The sequence below is a fragment of the Ovis aries genome, chromosome 12, assembly GCF_016772045.2.
Source record: "Ovis aries strain OAR_USU_Benz2616 breed Rambouillet chromosome 12, ARS-UI_Ramb_v3.0, whole genome shotgun sequence".
NCBI classification, from domain to species: domain Eukaryota; kingdom Metazoa; phylum Chordata; class Mammalia; order Artiodactyla; family Bovidae; genus Ovis; species Ovis aries.
The window spans coordinates 4662641-4678442 of record NC_056065.1 but is presented as its reverse complement, the minus strand read 5'-3'; positions in this window follow the sequence as shown (position 1 = coordinate 4678442).

Sequence of the window (15802 nt, the reverse complement as noted above, 5' to 3'; positions counted from 1 at the left end):
CAAATAGTCAGGCACGACTGAGCAACTGAACTGAACAGTTGAAAAATTAATACACAGTAGTCTGTTGCATTTCTACACACTAACAATGAAATATCAGAAAGAGAAATTCAATAAGCAATTCCATTAACCATTGCATCACAAAGAATAAAATGCCTAGGAATAAACCTATCTAAGGAGACAATAGACCTGTACTCTGAAAACTATAAGATGCTTTTGAAAGAAATCAAATAAGACATAAACAAATGGAAAGATATACTGTGTTCATGGATTGAAAGAATCAATATTGTCAAAGTGACTATAATACCCAAGGCAACCTACATATTTAACACAATCCCTGTCAAATTACCAATGACATTTTTCATGGAGCCAGAACAACAACAACAACAACAAAAAAAAAAAAACCTTAAAATTTGTATGGAAACACAAAAGGCTCTGAATACCCAAAGCAATTTTGAAAAAGAAAACTCATACTGGAGGAATCAGGTGCCCTGTCTTCAGACTATACTACAAAGCTACAATCATCAAAACAGTATGGTACTGGCACAAAAATAGAAATATAGATAATGGAATAGGATAGAAATCCCAGAAATAAGTCCATGCACCTATAGTCACTTAATCTATGACAAAGGAGGCAAGACTACACAATGTCGGAAAGACAGTCTCTTCAAAAAATTGTGCTGGGAAAACTGGACAGCCACATGTAAAAGAATGAAATTATATCATTCCTTAACTCCATATACAAAATAAGCTCAAAATGGATTAAAGACCTAAATATTAGACCAGACATTATAAAATTTTCTCTGAGAGGAAAACATATGCAAAACAATCTCTGACATAAATCACAGCAAAATCTGTTTTTTTTAATCCATCTCCAGAATAATGAAAATAAAAGCAAAAATAAACAAATGGGACCTACTTAAACTCAAAAGTTTTTGCATAAAGAACAACAAAACCCACAGAATGGGAGAAAATATTTGCAAATGATGTGACTGATAAAGGATTACTCTCCAAAATTTACAGTTTATGACACTTAATAGCATCAAAACAAACAGTCCACTCAAGAAATGGGCAGAAGACTGGAATAGACATTTCATCAAAAGGACATACAGATGGCCCATAGGCACGTGGAAAGATGTTCAAAATCGCTAGTTATTAGAGAGATGCAAATCAAAGCCATAATGAGATATCACCTCACACCAATCAGAATGGCTATCGTCAAAAAATCCACAAACAACAAATGCTCAAGAGGGTGTGGAGAAATGGGAACCCTTCTGCACTGTTGGTGGGAATGTAAATTGGTACAGCCACTATGGAGAACAATATGGATGCTCCCTAAAAGACTAAAAATAGAGCTACCAGTGACCCTGCAATCCCACTGCTGGGCATATATTCAGAGAAAAATATGGCCCCAAAAGATACATGCTCCCCAATGTTCATTGCAGCACTGTTTACAATGGCCAAGACATGGAAACAGCCCAAATCTCCCTTGACAGAGGAATGAATGGAGAAGATGTAGTATATGTATTTACACACACACACACACACACACACACACACACACACATACACACACACAATGGAATATTACTCAGCCATTAAAAAGAATGAAATGAGGTCATTTTCCAACAACATGGATGGACCTAGAGAGCGTCATACTGAGTGAAGTAAGCCAGACAGAGAAAGAGAAATATCATATGACATTCCTTATATGTGGAATCTAAAAAGAAATTATACAAATGAACTTACTTACAAAACAGATGGAGACTCACAGACTTAGAAAACAAACTCATGGTTGCCAGGGGGAAGAGATAGTTGAAGACTGGGAAGGTCATGCACACACTGCTATATTTAAAATAGATAACTAACAAAAACCGATTGTATAGCACATGGAACTCTGCTCAATGTTATGTGCCAGCCTGGACGGCAGTGGGGTTTGGGAGAGAACATAAACATGTATATGTATGACTATGTCCCTTCACTATTCATCTGAAACTATCACAACATTGTTAATTGGCTATACTCCAATACAAAGCGTTTTTGGTGTTAAAAAGAAATGAAATAAGAATAATGAAGTAGGAGAACCTAATTCAAAAGTGATTAATCTGGGAAAGTCTTTCTGAAGAAGTGACATTTAAGCTAAAACCAAAAGCATGAACAGGAGTTTAAGTCAGTTGATGGGTAAGAACATTGTTCCAAGTAGGGGTTTTAACATTTGCAAACACTATTTACTGGAGAAAATGAAAAATTTTCCAGACCAGTCTGGCCATAGTGTTGTAAAGAGGGAAAGAGGAATTTGAGATCAAGTTTTAGCAGCAAGCATTGAGATTGCAGTATCTATAAGCTATCTTAAGCAATACTCTAATTCATATTTACATTTTATTTGCTTATTTTATATTTGTGTCCCCAAATAGCTTGTCCACGAGGGCAGAGATCAGTTCTTTCATATTACCATTGTATTCTCAACACCTAATAAGTTGCTGGATTTATATTAGACATTCAATATTTATTTGAATGAATGAACATATCAATGAATGATGTTAATGTGTTATTTAGGAATATGCTAAGAGCATTGGGAGCACATTAAAGCACTTTAGGAAAGGGATCACATTTATGTTTATCCAAGTTATTGTAATTGTTCTGTAGGAAATGGATTAAGGGGGCAACATTGTAAGTGGAAGACCAGTTAAGAGGAAGCTACACTCCTTGGAAGAAAAGTTATGACCAACCTAGATAGCATATTCAAAAGCAGAGACATTCCTTTGCCGACTAAGGTCCGTCTAGTCAAGGCTACAGTTTTTCCAATAGTCATGTATGGATGTGAGAGTTGGACTGTGAAGAAGGCTGAGCGCTGAAGAATTGATGCTTTCAAACTGTGGTGTTGGAGAAGACTCTTGAGAGTCCCTTGGACTGCAAGGAGATCCAACCAGTCCATTCTGAAGAAGATCAGCCCTGGGATTTCTTTGGAAGGAATGATGCTAAAGCTGAAACTCCAGTACTTTGGCCACCTCATGCGAAGAGTTGACTCTTTGGAAAAGACTGATGCTGGGAGGGATTGAGGGCAGGAGGAGAAGGGGATGACAGAGGATGAGATGGCTGGATGACATCACTGGCTCGATGGGCGTGAGTCTGAGTGAACTCCGGGAGTTGGTGATGGACAGGGAGGCCTGGCGTGCTGGCATTCATGGGGTCGCAGGGAGCCGGACACGACTGAGCGACTGAACTGAACTGAACTGCCATAACCTACATAAGTGATGATGATAGTGGTAATAATTATAATAGCATTTGTTGAGTACTGACAATGTACAGAGCATTTTCATGTATTATCTCATGTACAATAGCTCTATGAGATAGATGTTATTATTCTGTGTTTTGCAGGTATGGTTACTGAGGATCAGAGAGGCTTGAAAACTTCTTCAAGAATCAAAAGCTAATAAATGGATGATAGCTTGAATCAGGTAAATGTCAATAGAAGAGGCTTGTTTTAAGATTTATTTTAGAGATAGGATCTCTCCAAGACTTGGTGACATGAGGAATAGTAGGGAAGCATCTAGAATGTTTCTCAAGGCTTTTACTCAAGTATCTGGTAGATGAAAGTGACATTTATTGACCCATGGAAGATGGAAGGGAAGAATATTTGGAGGAATAGAAAAAATAAGACTTTGGACATGTTAGGTTTAAGATGTTTGTGCATCCTCTGAAAGGAGATGTCATATAGGCAACTATAGGACTGAAGTTCAAAAAATATGTCCAAAGATCAAAATATAAATTTTGGACTTCTTAACCTATAGTTAGAAGATACAAGAATGGAAGAAATCAAATAAAGAGTCTGCAAAATTTGGCAATCTATGACTCATTGATGAACTTCACAAGAGCTATTTCAGAGGAATAGAGAAAGAAGGCAGATGGATGTGGCTTAGAGTAAACAGGATGTCTGCTTAAAGAGAGCAGGTTTAACATATTTATTGATTGTCTGTTCTCTCAAAACTGCATTAAATGATAATTATGGGGTTTCAAAAGGCATAAATTCTCAAAGACAAAGAAATGGTAGATATTAGCAACAAAATTGTGGAAGCTAGCCAGAGGTTGGATAAGTGATAACTGACCTGTTGCTGTTGAGTCATGAAGTTGTGTCCAACTGTCCATGACCCCATGGATGCAGCATACCAGGCCTGTCCCTCACTAGCCCGAAGTTTGCCCAAGTTCACATCCACTGAGTCAGTGATGCTATCTAACCATCTCATCCTCTGCTGCCCCCTTCTCCTTTTGCCTTCAGTCTTTCCCAGCATCTGGGTCTTATCCAGTAAGTCAGCCATTTGCATCAAGTGGCCAAAGTATTGGAGCTTCAGATTCAGCATCAGTCCTTCCAATGAGTGTTTAGGGTTGATTTCCTTTAGGATGAACTGGCTTGATTTCCTTGCTGACCAAGGGACTCTCAAGAATCTTCTCCAGCACCACAGTTCAAAAGCATCAATTTCTTCAGCACTCAGCCTTCTTTATGGTCCAACATTACCTCTGTATATGACTACTGGAAAGACCATAGCTTTGGCTAGATGGACCTTTGTCAGCAAAGTGATGTCCTTGCTTTTTCATATGCTGTCAAGGTTTGTCATAGCTTTCCATCCAAGAAGCAAATGTCTTCTAATTTCATGGCTGAAGTCACCATCTGCAGTGATTTTGGTGCCCAAGAAGAGAAAAATCTGTCACTGCTTCTACTTTTTCCCCTTCTATTTGTCATGAAGTGATGGGACCAGATGCCATGATCTTAGTTTTTGAATGTTGAGTTTTAAACCAACTTTTACACTTTTCACTCTCATCAAGAGGCTCTTTAGTTCCTCTTTGCTTTCTGCCGTTAGAGTGGTATCATATGCACACCTGAGGTTGTTGATGTTTCTCCCAGAAATCTTGATTCCAGCATGTGACTCATACAGCCTGGTGTTCCTCATGATGTACTCTGCACATAAGTTAAATAAACAGGGTGACAATATACAGCCTTGTTGTGATCTTTTCCCAACATTGAACTAGTCAGTTGTTCCATGGCTGGTTCTAACTGTAGATTCTTGACCCATCCGTGTACAAGTTTCTCAGGAGACAGGTAAGATGGTCTGGTATTCCCATCTCCTTAAGAATTTTTCACAGCTTACTGTGATCCACATAGTCAAAGGCTTCTGTATAGTCAATGAAGCAGAAGTAGATGTTTTTCTGGAATTCTTTTGCTTTCTCTATGATCCAACAAATGTTGGCAATTTGATCTCTGGTTCCTCTGCCTTTCCTAAACTCAGCTTGTACATGTGGAAGTTCTCTGCTCAAGTACTGCTAAAGCCTAGCTTGAAGGATTTTGAGCGTATTTCCTTACTAGCATGGGAAATGAGTGCAATTGCCCAGTAGTTTGAACATTCTTTGAACAAAACTGACATAGCAGATTTGAAAAACTTGCATGTTAAGCCAGCAATTCTATTTTTCCCATGGAGCTCCCCCCCCAACCACCAGTTCAAAAACTGGTGGTACTAATACTGCTAGACACAGAAGTGTAGGTAAAAACCATGAAAATGGAGAATCTGGTTTAAAAATAGATCTTTCAGGTCTCTTTCACTCTGAGCAACTAAGAGCTTGCTATGTCCCCTCCGATGCTGGGGTGATGTGAAGTTGCTCAGTCGTGTCTGACTCCTTGCAACCCCATGGACTGTAGCCTGCTAGGCTCCTCTGTCCATGGGATTCTCCAGGCAAGAATACTTGAATGGGTTGCCATGCCCTCCTCCAGGGGATCTTCCCAACCCAGGGATGGAACCTGGGTCTCCTGCACTGCAGGCAGACTCTTTACAGTCTGAGCCACCAGGGAAGTCCTCAGGGTCTCTGTACTAAAATGACGAAGATGATGCAGTGTTGTTATATCTAAATGTTGAGACCAACAACCTTCTTCTGTCACTAGGCTCCAAGAATGCTAGCTGCTAGAATTATGCCCTTTAGGCATGATTTTGGAAAACTCTTCTCTGAGGAGCCACACCAACAAAAAAGACTAGTGATATTGACATCAAAGATTTTCCAATTAGATGGTCCTACATGGTCACTGTATAGTAACCTTCAAAGTAAACCAGCTCCATCTGCACCACAAAATTTAGTCAGTTTTTGCCAGATTCTTAAATTTGATAAGAATCTATTTCTTGGATAGTCAAGAATCATCAGACAACTGAAGATATTCTTTAAAAAGAAACACAAAAGTGAAAACAAATGAGAAAAAAGTACCTTGGAGAAACCAGAGTCTGTGGAGACAGAAAAATACTAACATTATATTTATATATCAATTCTTAAAGTAGTAAGAGAAGATTTTGCATCAATGAAAATATAGAAAAATATTACCAAAATTCAAAAACAAACAGTAGTTCTTAGAAAATAAAAATACAACAGAAAGCCATAGGTAAATTTTAAGAAAGCTCTCAGTAGCAAAGAGAGAGATAGAGGTCTAGGAGATACAACATCCAAACAGTAGAAGTTCCTAAAAGAAAGAACATAGAAAATGGATGGAAGGAATTCATCAGAAAAATAATTCAACAAAATATCCCAGGACTGCAGATCAAGAGATTTTAGATTGGAAGGATTGATTGAGTACCCAACATACAATATAGATGCATTCCAAACCACATCATCATGAAAACTTGAGAATTCTGGAAACAAAGAGAAAGCCCTAAATTTAGAAACAAATCCTTTGGACTTTTCAACAGCAACACTGAAAGCTAGCAGACATTTATAGCCTAGCCTAAAATTAAAGCTAGCCTAAAATTTATACCCAGCCAAATTAGCAACCAAATGTGTAGACAGAACAGAGATCTTTTTTCAGATATATAGGAGCCTATGCACTCTTTCTCAGGAAGCTACTGGAGAAAGTATTTTGCCGAAAGTAGAGAGTTAACTCAAGAAAGAGGAATATATGAGATCTAGGTAATATAACAAAAGAAAGAAGTGAAAGGATTTTTCCCAGTAGGATGATAAAGGCAGATATTAAAGTGACAGGCATGCAACAGGCTATCCAAATGAAAGTAGGTCAGAATGCCCTGGGAAACATTTCTTAAGGATGAAATGCATAGAATACTACTTACTATACCTGAATGTTTTGAGAGGAGATTTACATAATGGGTGGAGTGGACAGACAAAAAAGATGTATAGAAAAAGAAGAGTAAACATGGTATATTTCAAGGCGTTAACTCTCCATAGCATTTATTTAATGCAAAAGAAGGGGAAAAAATTAGGCAGTTGGGCTTCAGAGATACTATACTATGGTTTATATACTTGAATGCTCACAGGAATTGTATTAGTCAGTCAGTCAGTCAGTTCAGTCGTTCAGTCGTGTCCAACTCTTTGCGACCCCATGAATCGCAGCACGCCAGGCGTCCCTGTTCATCACCATCTCCCGGAGTTCACTCAGACTCACGTCCATCGAGTCCGTGATGCCATCCAGCCATCTCATCCTCTGTCGTCCCCTTCTCCTCCTGCCCCCAATCCCTCCCAGCATCAGAGTCTTTTCCAAAGAGTCAACTCTTCGCATGAGGTGGCCAAAGTACTGGAGTTTCAGCTGTAGCATCATTCCTTCCAAAGAAATCCCAGGGCTGATCTCCTTCAGAATGGACTGGTTGGATCTCCTTGCAGTCCAAGAGACTCTCAAGAGTTTTCTCCAACACCACAGTTCAAAAGCATCAGTTCTTCAGCGCTCAGCCTTCTTCACAGTCCAACTCTCACATCCATACACAACCACAGGAGAAACCAGAGCCTTGACTAGATGGACCTTAGTCAGCAAAGTAATGTCTCTGCTTTTGAATATACTATCTAGATTGGTCATAACTTTCCTTCCAAGGAGTAAGCGTCTTTTAATTTCATGGCTGCAATCACCATCTGCAGTGATTTTGGAGCCCCCAAAAATAAAGTCTGACACTGTTTCCACTGTTTCCCCATCTATTTCCCATGAAGTGATGGGACCAGATGCCATGATCTTCATTTTCTGAATGTTGAGCTTTAAGCCAACTTTTTCACTCCTCTTTCACTTTCATCAAGAGGCTTTTCAGCTCCTCTTCACTTTCTGCCATAAGGGTGGTGTCATTTGCATATCTGAGGTTATTGAGATTTCTCCCAGCAATCTTGATTCCAGTTTGTGCTTCTTCCAGTCCAGCGTTTCTCATGATGTACTCTGCATAGAAGTTAAATAAGCAGAGTGACAATATACAGCCTTGACGTACTCCTTTTCCTATTTGGAACCAGTTTGTTGTTCCATGTCCAGTTCTAACTGTTGCTTCCTGACCTGCATATAGGTTTCTCAAGAGGCAGGTCAGGTGGCCTGTATTCCCATCTCTTTCAGAATTTTCCACAGTTTATTGTGATCCACACAGTCAAAGGCTTTGGCATAGTCAATAAAGCAGAAATAGATGTTTTTCGGGAACTCTCTTGCTTTTTCCATGATCCAGTGGATGTTTGCAATTTGATCTCTGGTTCCTCTGCCTTTTCTAAAACCATAGTAGGAAGGTCAAAATGATGATGTATAAGATAGAATCATAGGGATAGAGTTGATAAGATGAGATCCAGAGTACATGATGGGATTCTATAGGAATAACACTTCTTTGGTTGTAACAGAAAAGAAGAAAACTGTTGCAAAGAAAGGTAAGTTCACAAATTTGGTGATAGAAATATGGAGTTCCTGCCCATTGGCTGCTGTTTTCTTACCAAATTTTTCTAATTTTGTGGCAAAGTTATCTGAAAATATAAGAATCAGAGAAGAATAGAGTGTGTGAGGAAAGAAGAAAGGGTGGCCTTGGGAAAATGGCAACTCAAGCTTCCTAGATAGCTTCCTATCTCTTTCTGATAGTCCACTGTTAGGGTGTAGAAGTGCAACAGATTTCTGTATATTAATTTTGTATCGTGAAACTTTACTGAATTCATTTGTTAATTCTAATAGGTTTTTTGTGTATGAATTCTTTAAGGTTTTCTACGTATAGTATCAGTTCAGTTCAATCACTCAGTCATGTCTGACTCTTTGTGACCCCATAGACTGCAGCACACTAGACTTCCCTGTCCATCATCAACTTCTGGAGATTGCTCAAACTCATGTTCACTGACTCAGTGAGGCCATCCAACCATCTCATCCTCTGCCGTCCCCTTCTCCTTCCACCTTCAATCTTTGCCAGCAGCAGGATCTTTTCCAAGGAGTCACTTCTTCGTATCAGATGGCCAAAGTATTGGAGCTTCAACTTCAGCATCACTCCTTCCAATGAATTTTCAGGACTGATTTCCTTTAGGATGGACTGGTTTGCTCTTCTTGCTGTCCAAGGGACTCTCAAGAGTCTTCTCCAATACCACAGTTCAAAAGCATCAGTTCTTCAGCTCTCAGTCATTATGGTCCAACTCTCACATCCATACATGACTATTGAAAAAACCATAGCTTTAACTAGGTGGAATTTTGTTGGCTAAGTAGTGTCTCTGCTTTTTAATATGCCGTCTAGGTTTGTCATAGCTTTTCTTCCAAGGAGCAAGCGTCTTTTAATTTCATGGCTGCAGTCACCATCTGCAGTGATTTTGGAGCCCCAAAAAATAAAGTCTGATACTGCTTCCACTGTTTCCCCATCTATTTTCCATGAAGTGATGAGACCAGATGCCATGATCTTAGTTTTCCAAATGTTGAGTTTTAAGCCAACTTTTTCACTCTCCTCTTTCACTTTCATCAAGAGGCTCTTTAGTTCCTTTTTGCTTTCTGCCATAAGGGTGGTGTCATCTACATATCTGAGGTTATTGATATTTCTCCCTGCAATCTTGATTCCAGCTTGTGCTTCATCCAGCTCAGCATTTTGCATGATCTACTGTGCATATAAGTTAAACAACCAAGGTGACAATATACAGCCTTTACATACTGCTTTCCCAATTTGGAACCAGTCTGTTGTTCCATGTCTGGCTCTAACTGTTGCTTCTTAACCTGCCTACAGATTTCTCAGGAGGCAGGTAAGGTGGTCTGGTATTTCCAACTGTTTAAGAATTTTCCACAGTTTTTTGTAATCCACATAGTCAAAGGCTTTAGCATAATCAATGAAGCAAAAGGCTGAGGTCTTCTGGAATTCTCTTTCTCTTCTATGATCCAATGAATGTTGGCAATTTGATCTCTGGTTCCTCTGCCTTTTCTAAATCCAGTTTGCATATCTGGAAGTTCTTGGTTCACATACTGTTGAAGCCTCGCTGGGAGAATTTTGAGCATTACTTTGCTAGCATGTGAGATGAGTGCAATTGTGCAGTAGTTTGAGCATTCTTTGGCATTGCCTTTCTCTGGAACTGGAATGAAAGCTGACCTTTTCCAAACCTGTGGCTACTGCTGAGTTTTCCAATTTGCTGGCGTATTGAGTGAAGCACTTTCACAGCATCATCTTTCAAGATTTGAAATAGCTCAACTGGAATTCCATCACCTCCACTAGCTTTGTTCATAATGATTCTTCCTAAAGCCCACTTGACTTTGCACTCCAGGATGCCTGGCTCTAGGTGAGTGATCACATCATCATGGTTATCTGGGTCATGAAGATCATTTTTATACAGTTCTTCTGTGTATTCTTGCCACCTCTTCTTAGTTTCTTCTGCCTCTGTTAGGTCTATACCATTTCTGTCCTTTATTGTGCCCATCTTTGCATGAAATTTCCCTTGGTATCTCGAATTTTCTTGAAGAGATCTCTAGTCTTTCACATTCTATTGTTTTCCTCTATTTCTTTGCATTAACCATTGAGAAAGTCTTTCTTATCTCTCCTTGCTATTCTTTGGAATTCTGCATTCAGATGGGCATGTCTTTCCTTTTCTCCTTTGCTTTTTGCTTCTCTTCTTTTTTCAGCTATTTGTAAGACCTCCTCAGACAGCCATTTTGCCTTTTTGAGTTTCTTCTTCTTGGGGATGGTTTTGATCACTGTGACCTGTACAATGTTATGAACCTCCGTCCATAGTTCTTCAGGCATTCTGTCTGTCAGATCTAATTCCTTGAATCTATTTCTCACTTCCACTGTATAATCATAAGGGATTTGATTTAGGTCATACCTAAATGATCTAGTGATTTTCCCTGCTTTCTTCAATTTAAGTCTGAATTTGGCAATAAGGAGTTCATGATCTGAGCCACAGTCAGCTAGCTCCCAGTCTTGTTTTCGCTGACTGTATAGTGCTTCTCAATCTTTGGCTGCAAAGAATATAATCAATCTGATTTCGGTATTGATCATCTGGTGATGTCCATGTGTAGAGTCATCTCTTGTGTTGTTGAAAAAGGGTGTTTGCTATGACCAGTGCATTCTCTGGGCAAAACTCTGTTAGCCTTTGCCCTGCTTCATTTTGTATTCCAAGGCCACACTTGCCTGTTACTCCAGATATCTCTTGACCTCCTACTTTTGCGTTCCAATCCCCTATAATGAAAAGACATCTTTTTTGGGTGTTAGTTCTAGGAGGTCTTGTAGGTCTTCACAGAACTGTTCAAACATATAGTATCATGCCACCAGCAAATAGTGACAGTGTTGTTTCTTCCCTCCCAGTTTGGATTCCTTTTATTTCTTTTTCTTATCTGATTTCTGTGGCTAGGACTTCCAATAAAAGTAGTGAGAATGGGCATCTTTTTTTTGTTCCTGAATTTAGAAGAAAATCTGTCAACTTTTCACCATTGAATATGGTGTTAGATGTTGAGCTATATTCCCTCTAGACCAACTTTGATGAGCATTTTTATCATTTATGGATGTTGACTTTTGTCAAATGCTTTATCTGCATTTATTGAGATGGTCATGTGATTTTTATTCTTCCTTTTGTTAATATCATGAATTAGATTGATTGATTTGTGAATATTGTCCATTCTTGTAACTCTGGAATAAATCCCAGTTGATCAGGATGTACAATCCTGTCATATATTGTTGGATTTGGTTTTCTAATATTTTGATGATTATTTCAGCATCTATATTCATCAGAGATAGTGGCCTGTAATTTTCTTTTTCATACTGTCTTTGTCAGCTTTTGGTATCAGAAACCAGATTCTGGTGGTCTCATGGAATGAATTTGAGAGTGATCTATTTTCCTCAATTTTTTTTAAAAATAGTTTGAGAAGGATAGGTATTAACTCTTTTTTATGTGTTTGGTAGAATTCCCCCTGTGAAGCCATTCAGTCCTAGACTTTTGTTTGCTGGGAGTTTTTTCGGTTACAAATTCAATTTTACTACTAGTAATCAGTCTGTTCAAATTGTCTTTCTTCTTGATTCAGTCTTGGCAGGTTATATGTTTCTAGACATTTGTCCATTTCTTCTAGGTTGTCCAGTTCATTGGTATATAACAATTCATATCATTCTCTTCCAACATTTCTGATTTTGAGTCTTCTCTCTTTTCTTCTTGATGAGTCTGGCTAGAGGTTTATCAATTGTATCTTTAAAAAATATAGCTCAATTTCACTGATCTTTTCTATTGTTTTGGGATCTCTATTTTATTTATCTCTTCTCTAATCTGTATTATTTCTTTTCTTCTCTTGACTCTGGGCTTTTTCTTCTTTTTCTAATTCCTTTAGATGGTAGGTTTTTTTGAGATTTTCTCTTGTTTCTTGAGAAAGGCCTGTATCACTATAAACCTCCCTTTTAGAATGCTTTTGCTGCATCTCATGGACTTTGGAAAGCTTTGCTTCCATTTTCATTTATCTTAAATGATTCTGATTCCTCTTTGATAAATTAACTGGTCCACTGGTTTTTAAGTAGCAAGTTATTTAGTATCCATGTGTTTGTGCTTTTCTTATTTTTCTTTCTGTGATTGTGCCGAGCTCCAGCTTGGAGTAAACAGGACTGAACCATTCACTTGGCTCAAGCTGGGGCACGTGCTGAAGTGGTCAGGGGAAAGCCAGCAGACACTAGGACAGTCTTCATTCCATCCTATTAACTGTGCCTTGAGGACAAGCCAGCATGCATGCACTCCTCAAGAGCAGAGTTCAGGGTTTTCTCAGAACTCCTGTTAGTCCCATTATTCCTATGACCAGCTAAGGGGTCTCATCTCCCCTGGGTAGGACCTCAGGACTGGGGTGCCCAATCTGTGGCCCAAACCGCTTACTCCCCAGGGTGGGTCTCTGCCTGCATAATCTCCCTTTCCCCCTGTTACAGGTTCAGACATGATCACTTTTCTTTCCGTCCTATCTGATTATGTGTGTGTGTTTCTTACAGCGTCAAAGAAACCAACTTCCAGTTAGTTTTCAGAAAGAAGTGCTCCACATGTACATTTATTTTTGATGTGTTCACAAGGGGTGGGGAGTTCCCCATCCTCCTACTCTGCCATGTTGATTGATATGCAATGCCAACCTTCTTGTGAAGAGATGTTAGTGACTTGAAGGAATCCAATGATTAAAAATTTTTTAAAAGCAAGAGCAGAAAATTCTAACACATGGAGTAGAAAGTTAAAGTTTACGTTTCTGAGTACCTAGACACTAGCAGATCAGAGGGAAATGGTTACAGTCTAATCCATCTGTCTGGCTTATAACTGTCACCATAAGTATGTATTCCATACTACTAACAATGAAAAAAAATCACTAAATTATAGTTATAATATACTTAATACAAATTCTGTGAAAAGTATTCCAAGAAATAATAAGTCTGAGAAAGAAAATAAATTCTTAAATTGACAATTTCAACAAATGATTTTGTATAGAGCTATTAAGAGCTTGCTGGGAGATCCAAATATTATCCATTTATGCTCCCTAGCATTTTCCAGGGTTAAATATGGCAATAACCACAGTTCTTTGTAAATACTGCTAAACATGATATTTCTTATTCATTAAACAATTTTTCAGTATAGGTATCTATAATAATAAAGAACATAAAGAATGTTAGAAGCATTTTCAGAAAGAGAATGGAAATCAGTCAACCCATTACCAGATATGTTTTAAATTATTGCAGTGTAAAATATCATCAATTCAAATTTTTCATGGAGAGAAAGAGGACAATTACATGCTAGTGGGTTAAATCAAGAAATAATGTTCATTTTGTTAACAGATTACAATGAAGCAGCACCCAACATTCCAACATTTTATTTCAAAAGGTGGTGCTTGGGCTGAACCTTGAAGGAAGGCTGAGAGTAAACCAGGAGAATAGGGTCCAATATTGCCAATATTCCCAATAGGGAATGGGTCCAAGCAAAGGGTGCAGGCCAGTAGCGTGAAAGGATGACAGTTTCAGAAAAATTAGATGTGACTGTAATAAAGAAAATGGACAAATATGTGGTGGGAAAAACATGTAGGCCCAGTTTATGAAGGTCTTTTTATGCCACACAGGGACCTTGAATTTGATTCTGAACGCTATGAAAATACCCCCAAAGTATTTTAATCAGAGAAATGGCAATTCAAATGTGCCTTTATAAAATGAGAGACAGGAAACAAGGAACTTCTATAGTTTCTTCCATCTTTAGTGGTCTGTGATCCTACAAATAGTGAAGTCCTGATCAGAGTGGAGAAGAGTCGCAGGCAGTTATGAGAGTGATCTCACAGGAGATATGAGGGGACGGTTTGAAGTACTGAGTCCGGGTGAGGCAATTAGCTGGCATGGGGATAGAGCAGAGAGGCCAGGGCTAAGACAGGTTCCATTCCAAACATGTTAAGATTTGGCATTCCTTACAAAACTCACTGATGCTACTAAATGATCTCAGCCCCCAAACTTTTATTAGTCCTGGGAAGAAAAGGACTACTGAATCCTCTAAGTTCTCATGGTAGGTGGGCCAAGCGGGGAAAAAAGTTACTATGAGCAATTACTTAACAACTAAGTCATTTCAAAACTTCATCCAAATCCGCTTAATTATGCCTTTTGGCTCCCATCTAATTATTTCAGGCTTAACACTAATATCAGTTTGGTGAGAACTTGGTGATCTACTTGATCGTTTAATTCCACATGGAATTCCCTATCAATTCCTTGGCTTATAGCCAAATTATAGTCATCCTCATCTGAATCCTTTCCCAACCATTTTCTCTTGAAAGCAAGTTCTAGCTACTACTTGATGAATAAAACCTTCTCTCTCCCTGATAGAAGTACTTTCAGAGACCTAACATGGAGTACCGTGCCCTACACTATGAACATAGTGGGCACCCAGTGTTTCCTAGGGCTGGTGATAATACATGTTCAAAGTGACTTCATTTCCCCACCCCCCCCCCTTTGGAGAGGAAAAGGAGAAGAAAGGCACTGCTAGTCACTGATGTGACTGTAATGTGAATGAGTAAGTATCATGAATGGTCAGATGGAGGTCCACTGTGTTTTACAGAGAGTCCAACTTTACAATGAGCCCAAAGAGGAAAGAGTGAGTTTCCTCTACGAGGAAGCTGTACTGAAAAAGGAAATAAACTAGTTTCTGACAGTGGAGAAGATGACTGTACCGCAGCAGCATGCAAGGATGGAGAAGTAAGGAGACAGATGAGTCAGAGGAGCTGGACTGTAATTAGATTCCACAGTTAGGTCATCAAACAGGAATTCACATACAAAGAAACAACATACGCTCCTCTCAAGTGATGACCTACATCAACCACGGAGCCTTAGTCTCTCAGGTGCTTTTAACCTTGGAAATCCTCTTTCCCATAGTCCAGACCTCCTTCCCAATTCTCTTGGAAACTCAGAGACCTGATATTTCTCCTGCACCAAAGTAATAAAAGCAAATAAAAACAAAACAAGATTCCAAGGAAAACATTTAAAGATATGGAGAATGAAAAACACCACATTCAGAATAGCAATTTGTTTCAGCTGGACTGTATGTCTGTTTTGAGGAGGCAGGAAGGAATGGAGGAGCAAAGTTTGTAAGCAACCTCTACTGTAATGTT